Raw genomic sequence first — 8,586 nt, 5'->3', positions numbered from 1 at the left:
ATTTCACAGCCTTGTAGACAGCTTCTGTCAATTAATGTGAATTATGGCTCCAGAAGCATTCGTTTACCATAAACCTGCAGTACATTAACTCCTGAGTTTTAATCCCTGCCAGCGGCAAATTCATTGCAATGCAAATAGAATGATTTTGAAACTTGTGACTAGAAAGACATTTCTCTTGCAGGACTGCTGCTTCGGATGCCTTTGTATAGCTCATGATCCCGATGGGGACACTTTGCATATCAGGATCAGGCTACAGGCTCCTCCTGGAGCATGGGACTACTTGCCTCCCATTCTGTCCCCACCTAGAGAGGGAAGACCATTGCCCCTGGAATGGTGATAGTGGCACAAGGTCGTAAACCTGGTCTATTTGTATGCAGAAAGCTCAAGGAAGAGGACAGCTCCTGCCAGCACAACCCAGGATTCTCTCCTAAGAGAACACAAGAGCCCATACAAGGACAAGCCCCTGGCTCACTCCTCTCCTTCTTCCCACCTCTGCTGCAGGCTATGTGGTCTCAAAGCCCCTCCTGAGCTCTGGGGCTTGCCAGCTCCCTCTCTGAGATGTTCACTCCTACCCCCAGTGAGCGGCCCCATTCTTTAAGAGGCAGATGAGTCTTCTGTTGGTCAAGTGCTTTGTACTGGTTCATGGAAGAGTATGCTAAGGGTAAAGCAAGGGAGCAAGCAAGGTGGCTAGCAGGTGGGAAGATGGAGTGTGGGTTGATGTGATGCTCCAGGGTTTAAAAGATCGAGTTCATCTTCTGGCATTGCAACCTGGGAACTTGGGTTTCTTGTGAACTCTGTAGGCCTCTTGGTAATGTTTGATATGTGTCATGGGGAGAAAGACTTAGAGCTGTAAACAAAGTTAATCTTAGAGAGCAAAGGGAGATGATTGCCTGCAGGGCCTATATCCATGCAGATAACCAACTAAGTCTTGTCTTTTAATAGCAAGGAATGCAGGATTTATTTAATTTTTTAGGCAGGAAGAGTTCACAAAGTTCTGCAGAGGACTTTCTTTCCTTTGGGATCTACAGATGGGATGCTGGCCTGTAGAAGCACATCCTGTGTGTAGAGGTATTTAGGCCGTGTGATCAGGCACTCCACTGGGAAGGGTAGATAGATTTTGGGTGGGGGTTCTGAAACGGTGCTCAGCTGAGAGCCCATCTGCACTCTGCTAGAGGCTCTTTTAGAGTATTTGGTCCTTTATCTAGTCTAGCCTGCATTTCAGTTGGCCATTTTTGCAATGATGGCAAGAGAAAACACTAATCCAGGCATATCTATACAGTGTGTGGATATTCTGCTCAGTGTGTCCATAAAAGCACCTGGGCTGGCAGATAAGGCAACTTTCTGTCTTTTCTCAAGCCAGGGGAAAACTTTCTGAAGCACTGACTTTCATGTCTGCTCCCAAGGTAGAGTTTTCCTATGAAGCTAGGGTAGCTGTACCAGCTGCTCTCTTGCACTATGGCAATGCAAAGCAAACCAGAAAAGCTGGCTAAGCTGCTAAGAGAAAGAGCTCCCATGGACTGGGGGATCCTCTAGTAGGGCAGAGTCAGTGCAGGACAATTCCCACTACCAGCACGTGGACTGGATTACAGCCAGGGACAGTGCCAGTGGTGCCTGTATTCTGATGCATAAGTGAGCTTGTAGAGACATCGTTCAGATGATGACAGCAGCCTTTGGAGACTTTTGGTAGTGATCTATGCATTGGTTGAATTGACTTTGCATAGTCTATAGCTAAGTGAAACCCGAAAGTTATGATGCTCACTGGTTGGTTCCCCAGTGCTGCTCTAATGCTGCTGTGCTGACTGACCTATGCTGATCTCTGCCATGGCTGAAGAAGAGTTTCTTTGCTGTATAATGCGCTGTTGAGAGCTTTTACATCTCCCAGATGGATTAGAATGTGTGTGTATTTTTGACATAGCAGACACTTTTCACTGTATGTGTACAGGGTGTTAGGAGCAGCTTGAGGAAACATCTTAGCACAGCAAAGCAAAGCACAGCAAAGTTTGATATTTCTTGCAGACCAAGAAATTATTCCTGGGTACATAGGGTATTAAACCAGAGCATTTGCACCTCATCTACTACCTGCTGGCTTAGGTAGAGTGCCTGTAACCACTGGAGAGTGTGTTCTTAAGGGAATAAAATGAGACAGCTTTTGCAACTGAAACCTTCACAACATCAGCTTTGAGAAAGCATGACCACAGTGGAAGGAGCACAGTTGGATGGAGGCCGGGGTATGGACACTGCTCCCAGGCATGGGGAAGTGCATAGGGAGGAGAATCGTGCCTGTGAGCATGGTTGTGGCAAGTGGGCACAGACTGAACTGTCTTCCAATAAGCCTTTTGTAGTGGGTGTGCATTGCTAGTGCAGCTGGAAACCAACTTCCACCAGCTCCCAAGACAGGCTGGAGCTCACAGCAATGCCCAGTTCTGCATTTCAAACTTTGCTGGAGCATGCAGAGCTCTTGCTGGTGCCAGTTGATGCCTGGTGCTCGAGGGCTTGTTTCCATAAGCTGCCATTGCTTAGGACTGCCCTTTTATGAGAGACTCCTGCTGGTGTGGGTGTTGACCCATCTCATATATACAACCTCAGAAAGGTTTTCATTTATCCAGTGACCACCGAAACTAGTTCCTTTGCTATGGCTTGTCTGTTGTGGGAGACTGCCTTGTGTTGGAAAGTATATTATCCGACATGCCTTAACTAGCATCACGTTAAATGCTGCTTTGCCCAGCTGTCCTTGCTTCTGCCAAAGGCAAAGTAATATTGAATATTGTGGTGGTGCTGATCTAATCATGTTAACGAATATATTTTCTAAGGCAAACTTTTCCACTGTAGACATAATCTGAAGTTTTAGACAAGTAAAGAGTACATAACTGATTCATCTCTACTTGGTGTCTGCTCCTTATGGTTGTAATTACCAGCAGCTTTTACAGAGGGTTTTGTTAGAGAGAACATTCACCCATTTATCTCAACAACATAGTTAGTGGGAACAGTGGGGAACTTGCAGAAAAACTTATTGCTCTCTGTTTCTCTTCCAACATCAGGGCAGGTGGGATGCAGGCATTAAGAAGGCGGTGAAAGCCATTGTAGGCACAAAATAAGGAGCTGAGAAGTGTGCTTTTGGAGCCTCATTCCTTGTTTTTCCTGACCTGACCTTGTGCCATGCATACACTTCTGAGGAACGTGGTAAACCTTCTAGTTTGAGTCAGGAAAGTGGGTTTTGAAAATCATTATACCAAACTCTAACCAGGGCCAGCACATGCACAAGGGCGCCTACATGCGTCTGCAGCTTGCACCTGGGTGGCAATTATTAGCTGGTCATCCCAGTTCATGGCTGAAATTCCAGCATTACCACTCTGCTTGCAGGGAAGCCAGAGTGAGCTGTGCATAACCACCCATTTAAACTTATAGAGGAGTTAGGCAATTTATGGAGGTTTTTAAACATTGCAGAGATGGAGCTGGAGTTGGGTTCAAACCGTTGTTCAGTCTTAACTTTCTCCTGCAAGCCCAAATCAGCACAGCACTTCCTATGGGAACCACTTCTGAGATTCACAGGCAAAAAGCACGGCTGATAAGATGCATGGCTCTGAGGGGTGATTTAACAGGGCTTCCCTTCCACATGGAGCTGCGCCATGGCAGTCCTCATGGTCACAAAAAGCTTTTCATGGGATGGACTGGAATTTGAGGGAGAAATGCCCTCGATCAGCTTCTGGAGCACTTTAGGAGCTGAAGATGATGAAACAGTGAGTGAGGCAGTCCTGCAAGATCTGAGGCACCGCCACCGCTTATGCATGGATGTACTAATTGGTGGGAGACTGGAGGCAAATCTGAATAAAAACACACTGCACAATTATGAGAGATTAAATCAAGTTGGATTAATTGAAAGTGCAGGAGCGAGGGGAAGGAGCGCACTGCTGCAGCTTGAACAGGTTTTACAGAAACTATGTCCACCAAACCTCCCTGACACTGAGCATCCAACCAGAGGCAACTCTTGAGTAACCAGCTGGCTTGCAATGCAAACCAGCTCCTTAAACAACCCTTTTTGCTTAACACTTGGACCACTTGGATAACTCTGCTAAGGACTAAGTAAAGAGGTTTGCAGAGATGCATCCAGAGAGGACTGGAGGTCAGAGCTTTTAGGTATTGTAGGGCTTACGCTCATTGCTTGACTTTCTTTGGTGCTGTCTATAACCTGGCTTTCCACCTCTGCCCTTGCCAGAGCAACCACTGTGCGCTGCCCAATGCCATGAGATCTCATTCTTAAATCTCACTGATACTCAAATATAATTAATAGTAAGGTTAACCCAAGAAGCCCAGGAAAGGCTTTCTGCCCATATCTGCTCAGGGACTGCATCTCTATGAGAAAAACACATAGAAACTGCAAACTCGAAATGAAGCTCCAAAGGAGAGTGCTGGGTCATTTGAGAGAAGAAGTTTTAGCAACAAATCCAGCCTAGCTACCCATAGAGTGTTAAAATATTACTCGTTTTTATATGGCTGAAGATCAAGTGAAACACAGGTGTGACTGAAATACTACCTGTCACAGGGGTTTTAGTGGCCAGTCACCACCACACATATAAAAGGCTGTTCTACTCCAAGCAGCACCAGTGTCAGAGTGAAGACAAGGGGGGAAGTGCAGTCAGAACTGAACTAGTAACTAGATTTGCAAAACTTTTATTTTTTTTCATGTCTGAAGATTGCCTTTTTTGAGAAAAAATGTATCTATTCTAGCTTAAATACAAGTGAAAATCAGAGCTGGTAACTGTCACCTTCACTTCCTTTCTTTGGAGCTTCAGAGGCTGGGGTTGTGATGCTAAATGATGTTTAGATCTGTAGTTGCAAAGAAAAGCTGTAAATGGCCATTGGAAAGTCCCCTCCAAATTAAACAGTGAGAGGTCAAATAAAATGAGCTATGACTGGTGACTTAGACTGAAAAGTAGCAATTATCCTGCTTCTTTGGGCTGGAATTAGAAATCTGGGGGTCTGGTAGTATAGAAAACTGCTATAAACCCCATACCCTGCATTTGTCTGGCACAGCAGAGTGTTGTCTTCTGCTGACCAGAGCAGGATGCTTCTTTTTTCCATGTAGATTCTTTGGTGTCAGGAATGGATCACCATGGGGGAGTTGAGGAGAGTTGTCCTAGGGGCACCTTTTCATAGAAGCCAAGGTGGAAACACAGGCTGGAAATCCATTCCCTGGCCTCTCACTGAGCATGGATTCGCATGGTACTGTGCAGCCGCTTGCTCACTGAGTCCATTAGTGACCTGGTCCACGGGTTAGTCCTGTAGTGACCATAGATGCTTTTTGAAACACATTATGGGAGGAAATGGAAAGTATTTCACCTTATCTGACTCAGCGAACCCCCTTTTGCAAATGGGGCTCCTAAAGTACATCAGTGTTCGTTTGCCCAGTGAACCCCCTTTTGCAAATGGGGCTCCTAAAGTATATCAGTGTTCGTTTGCTCCTTTTCATCCCTAAGCGAGAAGAATTGAAGAGGAACGCGCTTTCCCTCCTGTTAAATACTTCTTACATGTCAAGCGTGTACATTGCTGCTGGCAAAAAGCAGCCAGACCTGTAGAAGGAGAGACTGCTGAGGAATGTGTGGGGTGTTTGGGTGGAGCACAAAGGAGCAGATGTTCCCACAGAACAACAGGGTTTTATGGTGAATGCACAGAGGTAAAGCCCTGGCTCCGGGGCAGCTGGATGCGTTAGGTGTACTCCAGAGTAAGAGTCACAGATGCAACAGGACTGCAGGAAAAATAACTGCTGGGATGTGCCTGAACCCTTGAAATGCTGCCTGTGTGGGTTTCCCGCTGAGGGAGCTGACTGGGATGGTTGTACATGGGATGATCTGTGTCTAGTTTGCAGTCTCCCTCAAGCACAGAGTGATGAGGTTTAATGTCAGGTAGAAAAATGCCTGTAAAAAGGAGAGGTGGGGAGTTTCAAACCTGGGCATTTGAAGATGAGCCAGCTAAATCCACGTCTTAGTTGGCAATAGTGAAATGCCGTGTTTTTGGCTTGTAAGTCTTGTATTTTTTAAGGGAGTGGTCAATAAATATGAAATACCTCTGCCACCTCACCCAGGCCAAGACAAGTCAATCCTCTGCTGCATGCCAGCGTGGTCCTCATGCCAGGGTTCCTAGGGCTACTGCTGCAATATGTTGCATGTATGATTAGCTAGTTAATGAAGCTATTGCTTTAATTTGCATCATATTGGGAGCTTGTGCTCTCAGCCCTTATTGAAATAGGCGCCTTAGCTTCAGTGTGTGTGAACTCTGGTGATTAACTGTTTAAACTCATCTGTTAAGCTCAGCAGCTTTGGCATCATCCTAAAAGATTCCGCAGGGATCTGGAGAACCCCTCTTGTGCCCCCACTTGTCTCTGAACCCTGTCTACCTCTGTGTTCGTGGAAGACTTGCCACCAGCTCACCCTGTTTCTTGAGCTTGAATTGCTCTTGCTGTGCTCAATGTACAAGTCTTTCTTGCTTTGGCACCTTTAAGAAGTGAAAATAGATTGATGGTTAATCATGCATTTCTCTTCTGATTCCCACTCTCTGAACATTATGTCCCACCCAAAATCTGCTTCATCAGTGCCTGTACTTCAAGAGTAGCTAAGATGAATGGCGTGGGTTACGCTCCTTGAGTGTTACTGAGAGCTTGGTGATATCTGATTTCCTCTGTCTTGGTTGTATCTTGCTCATGCGTGCATTCTGCACAGAAATCTGACAAACGAATCACCAGGCTAAATTGAGATGTTTCGCCTCGTCTGATATTTAATGTGCACCATTGGCTCCTTTGAGGCTGGAATGAAGTATTAGGTTACAGTTGCTGTAATTAGCGGTTGTGTGAAATGATCGTTAAATCTGCTTTCTGAGCCAAACAAATTATTCAGACATTGAGGAAGAAAACTAAACAAAGGTCAGATCAGCTTTAGATTTCATCATTTGGAATTATATGCAAAATAAGCTGGAAGGTTTGAATGGCAGAGGGGCACAGGGACGTGGAAGGTCTGTCCCTTTGTGGCCACAGATTCTCATTTCCCAAAGGGAGACAAAAGCTCCCATCATAATCCATGGGGCTGTGTTTGCCCTGGCTGTCTTGCATAGCTGAATCATGAGAGATGATGTGGACTTTGTAAAGGAATATCTGTAGCACCATTTCAGGTGCTCCTGCAGTTGAAGGAAGGGGAAATCGGCTGATATGCGAGAACTCTGAGGAGCATTCCAGACCAAGAACCACAAAAAAAACTAGTTACTGGGTGAATAAAGAAAAAGCAGGTACTGTGGCACTGGTGCAGCTTCCCTAGGAAATGCTGAATAGCACAGGCTGGTCCTGCCATGTGCTGTGTGCAGGGGTGCACAGGGAGGGACACACCGCTCCCCAGTGCCCATCTGCAGAGCAGGCAGGAGCTAAAATAAGTGATGACAGTTTTAGCCTCTTATTTGAATGCTGGCATTCAGACTGAAACTTTTCGGTCAGCTGAAGTGACAGTCTAATTTTAGGTATAATTCTCTGCTGCTGAGAGTGTGAAGTGACCCTTGTACCAAGACACAGCTCATGCAGACCTGGAGTTCAAGGACAAAGCGTGGGGCCATAGGGGTAGTGAAGACTCAAATTAAAGCATTGCCTTTGCCCTCCCCTTGCAGGGTAATCACAGGTTGACTTGTCACTGAACAACCCCAACTATAGCATATTCCACAGACTTTTCCTGTTGCATGGAGCCATAGCGATGTGCAAGACCATCACTGCTGACACTTAAGTACTGGGATGCAGCATTACAGCTGAGCACTCAACCCTAACGCTGCATTGCTTGACTGCTTCATTTCCCAACTTTAATGTTGCATAAACAACAGTTTTTCTGCCCTGTCCTACATGCTCACACATGCACAGAGGCCTTATTTCCCTCCCACACAGGCTACCCTCCCTTGGCTTTGCTGGAGATTTTACCTAACAACTGAAATAATGGCCTTTTATACAGTTTGTTACGATTGACTTAAAGGATGAGGATGAGTGTCTCCCTCTTGGAGAGCTGCCCGCTCTCCTTGCGCCCATAGTGCTCTTATATTCTTCCCTGTTCATAAAACCCCTGTAATACACTGATTTTGGGCAAGGCAAATATGAGGTAGCATCACCTACCTGAGGGTTGTGGTGCATTCAGAAAAACTAGCTAGCTTTTGGTCAGCCAACCAAGATTATTTTGGATTCTGTAACCTCAGAACCGCCCCTTTTGCCAATAATTTCTTGCCCTTTCTCTACCTTGTAAAAATTTCTTGAATTCTATATTTAAGTACAAGGCTGATGGAAAAGTCAGGACTATTTCTGTGCCAGCATAGCACTGTAATGTTGTAATGAATACAGCACTCACCTTTCTGTGTTCTGAATGTCCAGTAACAGCTTTGCTTTTGCAAACCCAGTTCCTAAAAATGTTATTAAGATCACTCTCAGAGAGTGGAGCTTTGCGTGAATTGGATGTGATATCCAAAGGCTCCCACTGGCTTTGGTTTCTTAACTCCCGTTTATTCTTTAAAGAGGAAAAAATGTGATCCTCACAAATAAATGTTAATCTGGACTAAAACTAAACCAAAATGTGG

The sequence above is a fragment of the Neopsephotus bourkii genome, unplaced genomic scaffold, assembly GCF_033783945.1.
Source record: "Neopsephotus bourkii isolate Nb327-2 ecotype Australia unplaced genomic scaffold, CSIRO-AGI_Nbou_v1 NB_994, whole genome shotgun sequence".
Taxonomy (NCBI): Eukaryota; Metazoa; Chordata; class Aves; order Psittaciformes; family Psittacidae; genus Neopsephotus; species Neopsephotus bourkii.
The sequence above is the reverse complement of the archived record's forward strand: the minus strand, read 5'-3'. Positions refer to the sequence as shown.